Source organism: Artemia sp. Qi Xiang Cuo, chromosome 3, assembly GCF_049724085.1.
Source record: "Artemia sp. Qi Xiang Cuo chromosome 3, ASM4972408v1, whole genome shotgun sequence".
NCBI lineage: Eukaryota > Metazoa > Arthropoda > Branchiopoda > Anostraca > Artemiidae > Artemia > Artemia sp. Qi Xiang Cuo.
Genome location: NC_142796.1, coordinates 80,401,447 through 80,418,988, shown reverse-complemented (window position 1 = coordinate 80,418,988; position 17,542 = coordinate 80,401,447). Strand labels below are relative to the sequence as shown.

At 36.5% G+C, this 17,542-nt stretch overlaps 1 protein-coding gene across 2 annotated transcripts in view; it reads right to left on the bottom strand.

Annotated features, from left to right (window-relative positions):
- The window catches only part of LOC148954600 (uncharacterized), an 88,852-nt gene extending 71,898 nt beyond the window's left edge, over positions 1 to 16,954 (bottom strand). Inside the window, exon 1 of one of the 2 annotated variants that reach the window (XM_089086636.1) lies at positions 16,838 to 16,954. The gene's annotated coding sequence lies outside the window, so the exon portion shown is untranslated. The remainder of the gene's footprint in view (positions 1 to 16,837) is intronic. The other variant, XM_089086637.1, reaches the window with a different exon arrangement.
- Between the last annotated feature and the right edge of the window lie 588 nt (positions 16,955 to 17,542).

Sequence of the window (17,542 nt, the reverse complement as noted above, 5' to 3'; positions counted from 1 at the left end):
TGGAAGCCGTAAATCGCCAAGATTTGGTGAAAGCATGAATAGAATCATACCACCTTTGATGTGCTATAACCAAGGCCTAAAGTTAAAATTTATTTCTTGTTCAAAAACACGATTGAATAACCCTGATTTAGAAGGTATAACAATAAAGCTTACTTCCCGAGAATTTTCTCTTCAAATCAAATCCCTGCAAAATCCTAACCAAGTAAAACAAATAAATAAATATATGTGTATATAATATTTAAAGTAAATACTAGTTTGTGCCTCAGGATCCGAATAAATCTAAAAATTAGAACAAATCTGCCCCAAGACCATTTCAACGCACCGATAACGTCAAACTCGCAAAATATCGCGATGAAGTTAAAATAAAAATAACAAAGAATATAGGTGATATGACCCCCCTCCCTGTTGTAGCGTGGAACCTTTTCTGCCACGAAATCAGAGTAGGCAAGGCGGACGAATTCCTTGAAAGGACGTGATAAGTCAAGACACAAAAAACTAATCAGATTCAATGGTTTATGTAAAAGAGAAAGAAAATGTTTGAATTAAAATTTGTAGAGCCCTTAGTATCGTGTAAATAATTGGCCAACACTAAACAAAATGAAAACCCTAGCCACTCAGGCAAATATATATCGTTAAAATAATATAAAGTAATTAAGTTCTATGCTTGGCCCCACGCACGAAAAAAATGGGTAAAAGTAATTATTAAAGTTGAAAAGGAATACGAGTATTCTAGAGACTATGCCTGATGCCCCAATAACCTGAATCTGACCCAAAGGAAGGAACGAAACTATTCATAAACGCTTGAATATTCCGCAAAATATATGAACCTGCCAAATAACGCAGTAAAATTCAACGAAAAAACTTAAATAACATCGCGTTTAAGTACATGTACCCTTGCCACGTCGCACTCTCTATGCCAGAGGAGCAGAATGGGTCGACAATGTAGATATTGATTATATAAAAGGGGTAAAAATCCCAGACTAAGGACAGTTTTTTTTCTCGTATTCGAAATCGAAATCCAGGCCAACACCACGATTTCTGTCTATTCACCCCCAATATGGAAACACGATGTGCCCTACATAGCCCAGTAGATCTATGATTACAATGTTATATGTTTACAGCATCTTAATACCTTCCTTTTACAATATTGTGACACCGTCACCTAGATAGGTTTCTCTTACGCAATGATTTTAACTTCACAATAATATAAGACAATTAAGTTTTGTATATCGCGTTTTGCACAGTTTAATTTCCATATCTTTCAGTCGCATTTCCAATGACTTTACTACAAAAAGATTACAGCTTATTGTAACTTATTACGTTTAAATTGGGACTAAACTAACTCTAATTCACCAGTAAGCTCGCTACAAACGTAAATATATCTTAATTTCATTTAGAGAATACAAGGTAATTAAATTTTTATACATTACGCCATATTTAGCTAAATTTTTAGACAATATCGCGCACGAATATAAACACCCCGGCCACGTGGCAATCTCTGCCACGGAAGCAGAATGAGCCGACACATTAAATTTGATATGGTTTTTAATTCATTTGAACTGGAAAATTTTATCTCGACTAACAAGCCTTCGTATTCCACCAAATTTTTGGGCAATTCCGAAATAGCCTAAAATAGTTTAATCCTACATATCGAAACAACATTTTCTTAATAGACATTAATCATTAATTGAATCTAGCTTTTTCAAAAGTGTGCTGTTTTTCTTTCTGTTGATTTTAAGTTTGCATTTATTTAATACTGGTGCGGATGGGATCAACGGAAACAAGACACTATACTAGTTTCGAATATAACTATTTCTGTCACAACACTCTAGACAGAGAACTTAGCCGTCGCAAAAAAAATTAAGATAATCACGTGAACGGTCAAACGAACAAAAATGTTAACTATGCCTCACGTAAAACCCTACTATTGTATTTTTACGATTCACGCTCGAGAACCCACTCAAAACTAAGTAAAAAGACGCTTTTGGCTGAAAATCAGTAGGGATACCCCTCACACTTCGGGAGGTAATGAGAATAACTTTTTTTGGATAAGTAATGAAAGCTCAATATACATGGCAAAGCTCCTTTTTAAGAACAAATAAACAAATAATCAGCGAAAAAAAACACCCATGAAATACTTTGAAAATGATGTAGGAGAAATTATTCAAAATAGCCACTGGGATTAAAGTGACATTTGTGATAGCGTATGGACCCCCCAACCATGGGAAGTTGAGACCGGGGGTTGGCGTGGTGTATATTATCCCACTACGCAAGCACCTGATCCTCCTCTTCCTTTGAGAAACAACTATACGGATACGAGATGTAATTACATAACAAGGAATCGCTTAGCAAGAGATTATAAATGTTTCCTACAAACAGATGGATCCTCAGTCGTGGGAAGTTGTAGTCATGGCGACGGCGGTGGTGTCTACTATCCCTCTGCCGACACTCTGATCTCTGACTCTCTATGAGAAACAACTATACAGTTAGGAGAAGTGATTGTTAAATAATAAAGAGTATAAATTACAGTTAAATGAAATAACCCTACAACATGGGGAGCCGTTGGTCAACGGTAGTGACCTGTGGTGCTTTTATCCCATTGTCATTGCTGTTTGACCGGGGAACTCTCATGAGAAGATCAACTTATCCCTCGATGAAAAGTGACCCACAAGAATGACCCTACATTACCCCTACCATTAGAAGGATCATTTCAACAAAAATGACCATACGGGAATTTGGAATAAAGATGGACAAGAAGTCCGATACGTGCGGAATACCTATGCAGGGCGTGGGTACACGGTTGATTATTTTGCGGACAAACGCCCTGCCAGAGTATTTCCTTACGAAGGGAATACCCTATTACCCTTACAAGAATTACCCTATATTTCTTTTACTACTAGGAAAATGACCCTAATGAAAGTAACTGCTTAGAGGAATCTGCGAAAGAGATGGGCAGAGGAGCCTCAGTATTGAGGGAGTTGTGTCCTGGAAGTGGACACGAAGTTCTTTTTATTCTTTGGGTCAATTTTCGGAACAACAGTTCCTTGACGAAGAACGACTTTTATCGAGAAAAAAAAATGTAATATACTAATAAAAAATTAAATACCAAAAAATTTAAAAAGGCAAAGTAAACAACTATAATATATGACAAGCATGATTAAAATGAAAGTGCATAACTATTACGTAATCATTGCTATACCTTAAAATACTACTACTTATCGTAATCCTTTTTAAAACATATTACTATTATGTAATCATTTACTATGTAATCATCGATAAATGTTATATAATAACACATTTACAGATACGGTACGTGAGTAACCGTCGACCACTGGTTAAGTGAAACGTCGAAACAAGCGACTATATGGTATGGTGCTAATATTAACTTAAAATCTAAAAGAATAAATCCAAAAAAAACAGCAACTATGATAAGATACCTGAGCCAGCGGCAGTTAAGTAGTTGTAGACTAGAAAACATAACCTCAGGGAAAGTCAAGAAAAGCCATAGCATGGATAATATTAATGATTTCTTAAATGAATGGGTCCTTATCAAAGCAGTGGAAAATCTTGACTGCCCAACGCTACATTTTCTTTTAAAATCTCCAAGGAAAGTCTTGGAAGACAGAATAATCCGAAGATTAATAGCAACCTTAGTTCATTATAATTTTAGTGCACGTACAATGACAAGAACGATCGAATACACCAGGCTAAGCGCCAACCTAGCATTCCAAATTTTAATACAAAAAATCCCAATGACCAAGTATGCCTTATTATCCTACTACATTGCAAACAACATTTGGTATGATCAGGATGATAATACCATCGCTACAATTTGGCCCATTAAATTTCTCTCCATCCTAACAGACCGAGGGCACATGCTAAAGGGAGAAAGTTTCCTTAGGACCCTATGCGACAACTGCGTAAATGACACATACATAAACCCAATTAACCCTTCAACAGGATCCGCTATTTTTCAAATCACCCCAAGGGATTATAAAGACATAAAGAAAATAACACTTAATTTCTTCCAACAAGATGAAAAATATGGAATCAAAATATTCCCCGGCTTAGACGTAATTGTGCGCGAGCAACTATGCTGTTGCCAGTCGCACGTAAACTTAAGTTTTTCCGTAGTGAAAATAATAAATGACCCGTTGTCATTATCTCAATGGTGCCGGAAAGCCATTTGACAAAATATGTGAAGGAACGACATAACTGCCACATTGGAAGGCCTGCACCTCCCAAAACAATTATTAGTGTATTTAATGTACTTGAATACACCCGAGAGCGATAAAAATAATGTAGTGTTTGAACTCAAATTTCTCAGTTCAAATGCATCATCATGGGAAAATTATCGACTTACCAATATGCTAACATCTTCAAGTTCAAAGGCGGCACTGCCGGATGATGCTCCCATATTAAAATTAAAAGCTGATATCCGTGGAAGAAACTGTGTATATAAATAATTACATACTAAATAATATACAGGCTCGCTAATATTACCTGAAGTGTTATATCTAGATTAATGAGTTACTATTTAGAAAGTGCATTATATGAATAAACTAATAGTGTGCTAATATGTTATATCCAAAAATTTATATAGTTGGGTCTTTAAATCGACAAAAAAGGTAGTTTCTTGAAAATCTCAGTACTTTTAAGCCCGTATGGAACTTTAGAGAATCGAATTACGTTTGAATACACGAATAGCAAAGTGCAAGGTGGCACTGGTGAAACAGTAGTTCAACCTCTGCCTGAAGTTACCTTACATTCCATTCAAAGTATATATTCATTTTTGGTTAATATGGAGCTTTAGAAGAATCGAATTATGTCGAACGAATAAGTACCCGATGTAAGAGGAAATACCGGCGAAAAGGTATTTAGACCTCGACCTAGAGTAACCCATGATTGCAACTAATATTGAAAAAATTAACTAGACAATAGCCAATAGAAACTATCTTTCATTTCAGAACAATGGCCCAGGCAATAATTGACACAAAGTTTATAACTATCAAGCACGCGAAAGAAAATATGATATACTCTGCAGCAATCCTTATTGTGAATAAATCAGGGGAGAAAATGTTCGCGAAAAAATGGGACGTCAAATATGATTTAAGGAAATACAACATAGGATCGTATCGTTTTGGACTACAATTGGCAAATACACCCAAATATCGACCCGCGAGAGGAAAATTCGGAATAAAATATAGCGGCAGAAAGGGCAAGTACCTTCTATATATACAACATGAGATAAGAAAATTGCAAAAACAATATAAAGTTCAGTACTGGTTCGTTAAAGGTCCATGTAAGACTGATTTATTGCTTCTAGACAAATGCAGAAAACAAAAATTAGTTTACAAGATTGAGGGAAATCCAAACTGCGTAAAATATCAAGGTCAACACGACCCACTCCAAGAAATAAAAGATTACAAATAATATCTCTACAACCCAAAAAGCGTAATATACAGTGCGAAAAGAAATTATCTTGCAAAGAAGAAAAACAAATGAATCAAAATCAAAAGCAACCAAAAATTAATAGAACTTTCTCTATTGAAATAATTTGGTACGCTATAAATCAAAGTCAACCCACATACCCTTTAGGTTAAAAGGAAAATTCTTGAATGAAACCATCCAAAATAACTATCCCCCCCAACCTAACAATCAGCCGTATGTGTACCATAAGCAATCAATTAATTCTATCACCACGAATCTTAATTTCACCTTGTTAATTTCCCCGATAAAAAAAAAGAAATTTTTTGATGTAATATGAATTTAAATTCTCATTCGATTAACAATCATAAGGATTTGACCCATATTATAATTAATGACAAATTAATTCCAGAAACAACAAAAAAAAAGATGTGGCTAACAAATTTCATGACATTCTTCGTTGCCCAAACCATAGCCCAAGATATCGTAAACCATGGAATAATCTTCAAACACGAGAATCCGTTGCTTGCAAGTCACAATGCCTGGAAAATATTTATGAAACTGGATCCCAAACCATTTGAAACCTTATTTCAACAAGTAATGAGACTAGAGAAAAATACTAATGAACTAAAGGACTCTATATTCCAATTATTAAAATCGGACAAAAGCCTGCAATCAACGAAAGGCATGCACCACAAGGAAAATAAAGGAGATCTACCCCCCATTATTCCTAAACTAAAATCGAAATTCTTAATCGATGACTTCGACAAGAAAAAGGCAGAAATTGATAAGGCTCTAGGAACTAACAACAAAGAAATCCGAAGACGAAGAGCATTAAGTAATATGGACGGTGCCATAAGCGAACATACTACGATAAAATCTACCACAAGTTCCTCCTCGACTATCTCCAGGAAAAATAAAATCTATGATAGAAATTACGCCATGTTGAATGAATTACCAAGCATATGGATATACCTCAAGCAACTATGGCAAGATCATACTGCAGGCAACGTTACTGAGAAAATATCACCAAAAGGAAAAAATGAAGATATCGACAATTCGCAAAGAAAGAAAAATACCACGACAACCACGCCCAAACTCGAGACAAGAACCGAGGAAATACAGCCCTCACTAACGGACACCACGACCAATGCAAGTCCAGAGTTAGTCAAACTCAATAAAGTATCGCAAGAAAGATTGGTTACCCTGACGCATTTGAAACCAACGACGTTTACAAAATGGGCATGGTCTACGGAACCAACATTTACGAAGACCCACTCCTTCGGCAAAATGTATATAAACTTAAGAGCAAGACTCCCAGTATTGCATACCGAGACACAAACTATATTAGTTCAAGGGTACAATTCGGGTAGGAAAAGAAAATTCTCTGAAAATAAAAAGAAAGAAAAATACGTAACCGAAAAATGTTAGACAATTGACGACAAATATACGTTTACCAGACTGGTCTTGGCCGACGAGCCAACAAAAGACTAAGTCAAATCATTACCAGAGCTAAATGAGGAAAACGCCCTAAGAGTATCAGTTCACCAATCCTTCTTGATATTGTACAGGCAGAGACTACAAGCACTATTTTAATTATTCAATACAGAAATATAAAAGTTAAAGCAAAGTGCCACAAGAATCTTCGAAGCATTCTTTCGAAAAAGCAAATACCGCAGATCAGCTAGTCTAATACCAATCGTAGGAGAATTGGCCTCACGCTTATTTGGGCTATCAACAGAAGAAGACATGTATATCTTAAGTAAACGCGTTAGGAAAATAAATAACGCTATAAATGTGACCTTACTTGTCAAGAAAATATAAGGCAGCATACCCAATCACCAGATATACAAAATTGATGCAATTTCCAAGAAAATCTCAAAGATAGTAAATATAATAAATTCCTTGAAGAATGAAGTGGATTGTGTGATTTCTGATTCGAGCCTAACCATAGTATCACTCGACATGGTGACAATGTCATTACTCAACCCGGCAACTGATGTTAGCAAGTTTGAATTCGCATTATTTGCCCTTACTGGAGGAACCTTATCATACGACCTAGTGGACCCTTCGAACCTAAAAAGTTTAAAACAGATGTTTTAAGCCTGTTTACATCCTATATATTTTAATTTTATTATAAGAAGATTATTATATTCTGAAAGAACATAAAAAAAGGCATCGAGTTGTATATTCACTTTATTCGTAAGTCAATAATATTATTTGGTAAAAATTTACCAATTATTCTGTATAGGGGAGGGTGGGGTTGGTTCGGACAAAATTGTTTGGCTGGGTGCAGCTTCTGTCCCAATCAGTATCCATCTTCCGTTTTCATCTTAAAAGAAAGAGATTGTGTCCAAGATTTTTCAGGAATTTTAGTAGACTTTTATCTTTTGTCTTTAGACAAAAAAATCCAACAATAAAAAAAAAATAAATTTCCGAAGTTTTCCCATAGGCGGGGGTGGGTTCAGACATGGTGTGGGGTTACTTCGGAAAGCAGTGATATGGGTTCGGCAACCTCACAGATTAAAGAAAAAAACGCCATTTACTGAAAGTTTGAATATTTATAAAAGTAAAACAAGTAAAATGAAAGTTGAAGAAAACAAAATCAATTGATTTGAACCAAAGCTCACAGGAGCTCTATGTCACGTTGTAGCTCCTGAGATCACATTGAAAAGTGAGTCCTCGCTTTGTCCGTTCAGTCCCTCCAGTGGCAGTTGGTGATGGAAGAGAAAGAACAATGTCGTTTGAAAAGACGAAGGCATTGTCCTCAATATCCGGAAAAATGAACCGTGCTCCATTTCTGCGAAGGAACAAAACTTCTAGATCGCTTCCAGTTTTTCCTTTTATCTGGTCAACGTAGAAGATATCCGACTTCTTCGATTTGCCCAATTTAAATTTTACCAGAAAATAGCTATCCGTTTGAGCTTGGTCAATATCAAAAGGCTCAAGGTCCTCTTCTACGTCTCCACAGTGAAGAGACTCGTCACTTGAGGAGTCGCTTGGGGCAACAGGTTCAGAAAGAGTCTCCGCCTCATCGGTTCCGTCGTCTTCGTTAGGCTTGTGGACCGTACTGTTCTTACGCTTCTTTCTATATGGCGTTGGCTTGGCCTTGTTTTCCTTTTTAGCTACGATATCTTCTTTCTTAGGGGTGTCAGCGAGAATACGGGTCCTCCCGCTGTTGCGATTCCCGCGTCCCAGAACAGTAACAGCCCCCACTCGGGGAAAAGGTCTTACTTCTTCGGGCGACCTTATGAAAGAAGAAATTGATGGTCCAGCTTTGGAGTTGGCTTGCGACGAGGGGCTCCGCGAACTGGTTGTTTGGTCTAGCAGCCTATCCGTCACAAAGGATGGGGCAAAAGCTCCCTCTAGGAATACATCGCGATTGAATGGAAAGATTCCAGCTGCTCGAAACGCAGAGACTATGTTGGATGCACTGAACTTCTCCAGGAAAGGAACCCTGCTGAGTGAGGCTACTTCATAAATTGAAATGTGCTGTTCGGGATGCAACTGCAGCCATTCATTGAAGTGCTTTTTCAGTGCACCCTTGAAAGGAGAAAGCACTCCTACGTCAAGTGGCTGAAGCTTTTGGGAGCAGTGGGGTGGGAAGGTCAACATTGTCACGTGATGTTGCTTACAGTATTCGATCACACGTACATCCAGATGGCTATCATGGTTGTCCAGGAGCAGTAGGATGGGAGTCTCTTCATCTGGCTTGGTTATTTTCGTGGTGTCGCATAGCCTCCAAGAACAAGTCGCCATTGACCCAACCACTAGGGTGCGCAAGCCCAAGGCAACCAGGGGGGTCTTCGTTTGTCATTCTAGGTATGAAATTCACTCGTGGAAAAATGAAGACCGGTGGAATAGTCGCTCCAGACGCACTGGCGAAACATACAGCAGTCACGTTTTGACCTCTTTCTGCAGACACAGTCTGACCTACCTGTTTTTGTCCAGTTGGTGCTAGGACTTTCGGTGGTGGAAGCACGGTGACTATACCTGTCTCGTCAACGTTCCAGATGCAATCAGCCGTCAGTTTGGCTCCAAACCTTCCATAGACATCAACTAGCTTGTCAAAAAACGTCTGAACGACAGTTTTGTTGAAGCCAGAGGCTCTCGCCTGACTTGTGGCTTCTGGATTCCTCACCAAGATGTCTGACTTCCGCTTCAGAAACGCAAGAAGCCAGTCCTTTGACGCTGCTTCATTCAATCACCAGTTTTCTGGTACAGAAATGTTATTCGCACGGGCGTAAGAGTAAGCAAATTTTCGTGCTTCAGTTGTTGTCAGTCCATAGTTCATTCACGAACAAGTGCGAAAGTAGTCGGCTAGTTTTCGCTCGTGTTCGCTTTCAAAAACTTGCCTGCTATGTTTTGGTCTCGTCGGGAAGTTTATCTGCAGTGGCCCAAGCTCTTCGTTGACACTTTTATCCGCTTCTCCTGTCTGCGGCCTCGAGCGCCTGACATAGTCCAGTAGCGTGGACTTCTTTATGCCGAAGTTTTCTGCAATTTGTCTCAATGTTCCTTCCTTTTTCAGATAAGCCCCAATGACTTTCTTCATGTTTTCTAGATTAACGGGAGGGTCTTGTCGCTTCTTTTTGTATGATCGAGGCATTCTGAAAGAAACTGTTTTTAGTAACAAGTAATAAAATGCATATTAACAGGTACACGATGTGAAAAAAAGAGGAAAAGTTGGAAATGCTGACCACAAAAAAGTGTCTGGGGTGGGTTCAGACAATGTCCGAATCCACCCCACTACCGTTGTCCGAAGCAACCCCACCCGCGATAAAACGTCTGAAACCTCAGTGACGCTATAACTACTATGGATGCCGCCAAAAACTAAAATTTAAACAACTTAGCAATGCCATAGTTAAACGCTGCAACAGTCAGCAAAATTCAATGACTAGTAATAACGGCTAAATAACATCACAAACAAAGAAAGATACAGAACGACACACCAACCTGTTTACGGTTTTTCTCAAATATTTCCAAAACGATTGCACGTGCGACAACCAAACTATATACTCAAATAGGGTACTAGATGGCATGTCTATAGTATTTTTTTGGTGAATTTTAGAGGGCGTTGTAGGAAGAGAGGCTCTTGTCCAGACTCACCCCGTGTCTGAACCAACCCCACTCTCCCCTATGGAATAGGCTGTCCCCTCCTCAACGCCCCGCTCTTTATGCTAAACTTTGACTTTTTCTCACAACTCTACTTTTTGACACAATAAAAAACTTTAACGTAAAGAGCGGGGAGTTGAGGAGGGGATAGATCTTTTCATATACGGAATAATTTCTGTTCCTTTTAAGTTTTTAATGTCGCTCTTTACTTTCAGTTTAAAAAAAACTTGTTTTTCTTTATTTAATTACCCTAATAGAGTAGGCCTAATTAAATATTACTAACATAGGTGCCACGATAAAACTCTTCTGAAGTAACTGATTTGTGTTTGATTGGTCGTGGGGATATTGTGCCTAACCTGAGCCACTTATAGCGTCTACAAGGTAATTTTATCCGAGTACAGCAACCAGGGTTGCCACCAAGGTTACGTTCGTACCATTTTTGGTACGTTATAGATAAAATGGTACGTTTTACGTTACGGTCCTGAAAGCGTCATATTTTTGTTACGTTTTTGAATTTATGTTACGGCTTTTGAATAATGAATAAGTTTTAGATTTCCTGAGTAATCTGTTTTTTCCCCCGTGAAAAAATCTGCTGTTCCCATTTTAAATATACTGACATGAGTAGCGACATTCTTTCCCATCGCGGTCACTTAATCTTATCACACAATCACTCAGTTATTAGGATGAAAATACACCCATTTCACTTACTCGTATAGTAAGTTAGGATAACATTCTCTCTCGGGAGCATAAGATTATCATTTGTTTAGTGACAATTGTCAGTTAGTCACCACACCAACTTTCAATTTCATCAGTTGAGTTTGATTCTTGTTCAGTCAACAGTCATACTGAAATTATATCACATTGAAAATATATCATATATCATAAATATATATATATTGGGCTGGGGCCCCAACCCCCTGAAAACTTAATTTTTCTGAATTTCTCGGAATTTCTTTACTAAATTATTGGTTTTTTATTATCCCCCCTAAATTGTTTTTAGTTTAATCATTTCCAGTTCGTTTTTATTAACTCACTGATCTTTTTGTTCCATCTTCCATTCATTTTTTTTGTCACACAATTTTTTTTTTTATTTGCGAACTATTTTTCAACCACTTCCGAATGTTAAGTTACTTCCCACATTTATCAGTATAGCACAACGGTAAGAGCACTTCCTGATGATGTGTTAACTTAGGTTGTAATCTTGGATGAGACATTTTTTTTTCAATTGGAAAATTAAATATTTGAAAATATTTTTTTCCAGAATCTATAAATATAGGTGAAAATTAGGGGCAAAAAATCGCACCGTTTTTGCATAATTTGATCCTTTTTACTTGTTTTCCTCAACTTATCGACTTTTTTCGTTTTAGCATTTAAAACATAGATAAATTTGGTGCTTATGTTATATAAAATGCAATGCTTTTTGTGCCCCTCGTGTTCACTTATATTCATGTATTCTTGAGAAAAATAAAATTCTCTACTTTTAGTTCATTTAAAAATGAGTTAAATTTTTTTCTTGTTTGACTCTCTCCCCTAAAAATTCTTTGTACGGGCCTGGATTTGTGAGACCCATCAAACCATCTTTAGGCTAACATTCTTGTGGTTGAATTGTGTGAAATCTTTTTTTATTTCTAGCTTTCTTTTGGTTGAAAGTAACGATTCAAATTATAAACAGAAAAAGGCATTTTGTATAACTGCTGTTTCGATGAACTGAAGTCAACGACTGAAATAATTTTTGTTCGATAAAATAAAAACAAAACAAATCTCTGTCACTCGGAATTGCTCAAATCTCCATGTTGGAGCGATACAAATTTGAAGCTGGATGAGGTGAGACTGAGATCGAGCCAATCTAAAATATTAGACGGGAAGGGAGCGATTAAAATGATTTTTTTTTTTTTTAAGAAGGTGGATTTATTAAGAACGTTTTTACTGAAATTTAACAATAGAAACAATCTAGTTGGTTATCTTCTTTTCTGAAAAACTCTAAATTGTTCTGTGTTTATGATTTGCCTTTTATCTTGTACGTGTTACTCATCAACTTTTGATTTAAAACACCAATAATGGGAATTAAAAACAACAACAACAAAATAAGCAAAATAGTAGACTGGGGTTATATACACGCATCGGGGGGGGGGGGGTGTCTTTCTGTTGTGCAGTTAAACCGGAAGCAGCACTTACAGTTGAATAAATATGAATTTCCTAAAGGTAAAGAAGCATGAATTGTTATTATTTTATACTTTTTAGGCACCTTTTAAAAGTACGAGGGAAGGTTTCTAATGAGATTATGTAAAAATATAGTTTTCAATTTATACAGGCAACAAATCTCCCCTCTCCCCTTTTAAGTACCGCTCTTGATAGCGAAATTAAGGCACCCTGCCTTGAAAAGAGACTTTCCTATCAAAAGTTACGAAAAAGTTACGTTTTTAAGAGTTTGGACGTTACGAAATTCTTGGTCTGGTGGCAACCCTGACAACAACAGCATGCTGACGTTGGACTTCAGTTAAACGCTGGAAGACCTGAAATACTGCTGTTTAATTTGAAAGCCAATACTGTTCGAAGCATCACACTTGGTGTTTATCTTATTGATCTCGCGGATAGAATTATATATCTGATGTTGCCCTTTCAATCGAACGGTCAATATTTGAGACGCGGCGGCTGCTACTTTATCACCATCAGAATATGGCTTCGTTTACATTTGGTCAATGATGACAAATTGGAAATTTGACTGTCGTCTGTTGGCCTGTTTGTAGGATTCTATGGTTTTGCCATATTGTTATACCAAGGTATTGTTTAAACCTTGGCCAATTTTGGCGTAATTTATGGCTAAACAAATATATAAAAAATACTTAGTCTACTATAAATGTGCAAATTTTCTATTGTGCTTCTGAAAGTGATAAAGTAGCAACCGCCACGTAGTACTATAGTAGTAACTTACCACCTTGGACAAGCAACAGATAAGTTTCGTCTCGGTACGGCATGACGAATCCAAAAGAAACAATCATAGCACAGATTACTTGTTATAATTTATCACTTGAAATCAACCCCTGGGTTGAATGTTGATTTTGCAAGAGCAGTTGATATATGGTCTTGGTTGTTGCGTTTGGTCTTTTGTTGTTGACAGAGGAATAAGTATTTTGGGTTTCTTTTTGTCTTTTGTTGTGTTCCATCCGTTTTCTAACTGATGGGTAATAAATGTACTCATTCGGTATGAGAGAGATCAACACAGAAAGACTGTAAGGACAAGCAATGCAAGAGAGGAAAAGAGAAAGAAATAGATCAAGAAGATGAGGGAAGAGAGACAGAAGAGATACAGAGTCGGCGGTAAAATTAAAAGCATGTTAGGACATAGAGAAAGAAGGGTCAGAGGCTGTGACGACAAATTTTAAGGAAAATAGTAGTCCACACCAAACCGCTTCAGTTTAACTGTGGTCTAGCCCCCCTCAACAAATACCTAGATATATCCCTATGCTATCAGCAAGTGTTTACTCATTTAATTAGTTTGCATTATTGTTTGCACTTATTTCTCATCAATATCTGGTCCATAACGTCAATTAAAAAAAGTAAAATAAAAATAAAAAATCAGCAAGCCTTTTATATAATATAAGCCTGTATTAAAGCACTATGTGGGGGCTGGGATATAGTGAAATCCCATCCCTTATTCCATATAATGGTTGGAGCAATTGTGTTATTACAGTATTTAGTTCAAAAAAGGACTTAAACTTTCGCTGTACCAACTATTTCACTAGATCAAAATTTTCTGAAAATCGGATGTCAAACCCAAGAAAAAAAAAACACACACGCACACACAATCTTCGGATTCACCACTAATTAGGGAAAGTTCAAGATGCTAAGAATAAGCATTAGAACTCTGTCTAAAAAACCTAGCTTTGTTAAAAAAAAAAGAAAAAACGCTTTATTCGATTTGGCCATTTACTTTATTTTTTATAGTCGTCAAGGAAAGTATTTATCCAGCTCTTATTGGTACTTGTGCACTATCTGGTACCCATCGCTATAACTGTATCAAGGAAACAAGAGACGAAACCCGCCTAACGGGTATTTGCAATAGAGAAATGGACTGCAAAGCGTGATTTTTATTGCGTTTACGATATTTAAACTGTGGTTTTTAGGGCTTAGGAGGTGGGGGGAAGGTACCTAGGTTTGGTTACGTATTTAATATATGCTATGCATTACCTACCACCCTCCCTCCCCCTAATGTGCAAATATATAGCCCAAATTTGTTTCTAAACTATTATATGTTCATCCTATTTTATTATACCTTATTAGCATTAACCAAACTTAACTTCTTTTGTGGGTACCATATTATGCACAAGTACCCTCTTATTTAAGATTTCACCATATTCACAGAGTGAAGTTTCTTCTTTTCTTTCGTGTATTTCCAGAAAAAAAAGCCATCGGGCCATAAGAAAAAAAAACAGAACATAAACATAGCAAAATTGTATTTGGCGATGTATTTGGCATCCTTGGACAATGAAATAGAAATAATAAATTTCTAGAAAAGGCATGTTTCATATGCTATGCTTTACCCACCACCCTCCCTCCCCCTAATGTGCAAATATATAGCCCAAATTTGTTTCTAAACTATTATATGTTCATCCTATTTTATTATACCTTATTAGCATTAACCAAACTATTAAAATTTTTTAAGAAACGCATCAAAAATTTGTTTAAATTCATTTTTTACGTTTTTACGAGTTGGACAAACACTTCAGGGAGTGGGGAGATTTTTAAGATCAGACTGGCTATGCATTACAAAATGAATAAAATTACGAAGAAGAAAGAAGAATATTTCCAGTGAAGGAAAAACGGGTAGAGTTCTACCAAATCATATTATTGAGTTAGGAAGAAAGTGAATACACCATTCGATGCCTTTTTTTATGCTGGTTACGAATATAATAATCATTTCTATCAGAAATGAATTTTAGCCCCCCCCCCTATATATACCTAACCTAACCCAACCTAACCTAACCCTGAATTGGCACATATAGGGGGGGGGGCTGAAATTCATTTCCGATAAAAATGATTATTATATTCGTAATCAGCATAAAAAGGCATCGAATGGTGTATTCACTTTCTTCCTAACTCAATAATATGATTTCGTAGAACTTTACAGAAAAACGAAAGGATAAACATGCAGATATTTCGGTCGAAATCTCTGTTCGACCATCTTCAGTCCACAGAAGTAAATAAAGAGTAAAAACTACAAAGATGAAAGTCCTAAGGACAAAAAAAAAACCGCCAAACAACAAACACTAAAAAATATCTGCATATTTATTCTTCTTGTCTTTACTTAATTTTCTTTATTTTGACTAAATTCTATAGGAACAAAGGGCAGTCAATCGTATAACTATTCACCACTGATTCCAAATATAGCGGTCACTACCGCGTGTGCCTCAGCCCCTCCCCCTCTAATGGGGCCAGATAGAGCCCTAGGCCATACATAAAAACTACGTTTTTCTGTTTGTTTGCACTATTGTAGTGTGTGCTTATTTCTCATCAATTGTTGGTTGACATGCAAAATAACACTAACTTGAAAAAAAAAATTCAGTAATGTTTTGTACATAGTCTAGGCCTTTTTTTGTCCACTTTGGCAGAGTGGGAGGACTTAGACGCATTTGTCACGATAGTGACTATTATATTTTGAAACACTTTTGAATGGATAATCAAATGATAGTATTCTTTTGTTATTATAGCGCTTAGTATTGAATGCGAGTCTTTGTTAGGTCTTTATATCTTTATACGAGTACTTATATCTTTTAAATTCTTTTAGTGTTTATATCTTTTAAATTCTGAACTATAAAACAAATCTTGTGTTTCTTTTTCTCTCAGAAATGACAAGGATATTTTTGTTCATAAAACTGAAACCATAAGATCAAATTTTTAATCTAGTTTTCTGTTGTGCCTCCTTATAGATTCCCCTATCTACTAAAATTCGGCTAGGCCCATGTCATTCTCATAGAAAAATTAAAAAAGAGCTAACTGGCTACCTCCGATGCCCAGAGAGTTAGTTCTCTCCTCCTTTTCTTTTTCTCCTTTGTTTAATTTTTTCTCCATCTTTCCTTTTCCATTTATTTAATCCACTTATTTTGATTGGCATGGTATATTTTGGTGGCCAAAGAGCCTTTGTGTTTGTGGGGGCTTAGAGCCTTGTAGTTTTGTCACTGTTTTCTTTGAATTAATTGATTGAGTCATTCAACAAAACTACCTACTTGTCTATTAACTGTATTTTTTTTTTCAGAAATACTTATTCTAGAGCAAAAGAGCCTTGTTGGTTAATACTCACGATCATGATGAGGTATCCAATTATCACCTAAACATCTTACCATCAACTATCAGCATCTCAAAGGAGCGACAGAGTAAATGATGCGAAACGTAAGACGGCTTTCTCAAGGGCATCAACTGCAATCCTTAGGCATTGCAGTCATGTCCAAATTCAGATAAAATTAACATCTTTAGATATTAATAATTGCATATTAGTAGAATTATCAATCAAGTCCCAGATTGCTTTAAGTGAAGCAAGGGTGCCATTTCTGGTATCAATTTCATGTTACATTAGAGATATTCCGGGCGTAATTACTTAAGTATTTGACAGGGCAAAGACCTTCAAAACAACACACAAAACCCGTTGCACTTTTTATCGCTCGATTAACTCGAGTTAATAATTAACATTCGCTGATACGTTTCATAATTTGTTGCATAAATTTCAACTTAATAAAAAGTGTTTATTTTGTTATGAGCACCGCTCGTTTTTTTCAGCCGTAGTGCCGTGTCCTTTCTTGTTGCTCTTTACGGACTATACGCAATATAGTTGTGAATTTTAGATATGTATTGCAGAAGTTTAAAAAAAAATATTAATTGTCGTTGTTATTGCCATTTAACTTTCACCCCAAACCACAGGCACTGACATTTACCAAGAGTCTTCAGGGCAAACCCAACTAGCAATTTATAAAGGTATTTTCCCATAATTTCCCATATTGTCATAGAATTA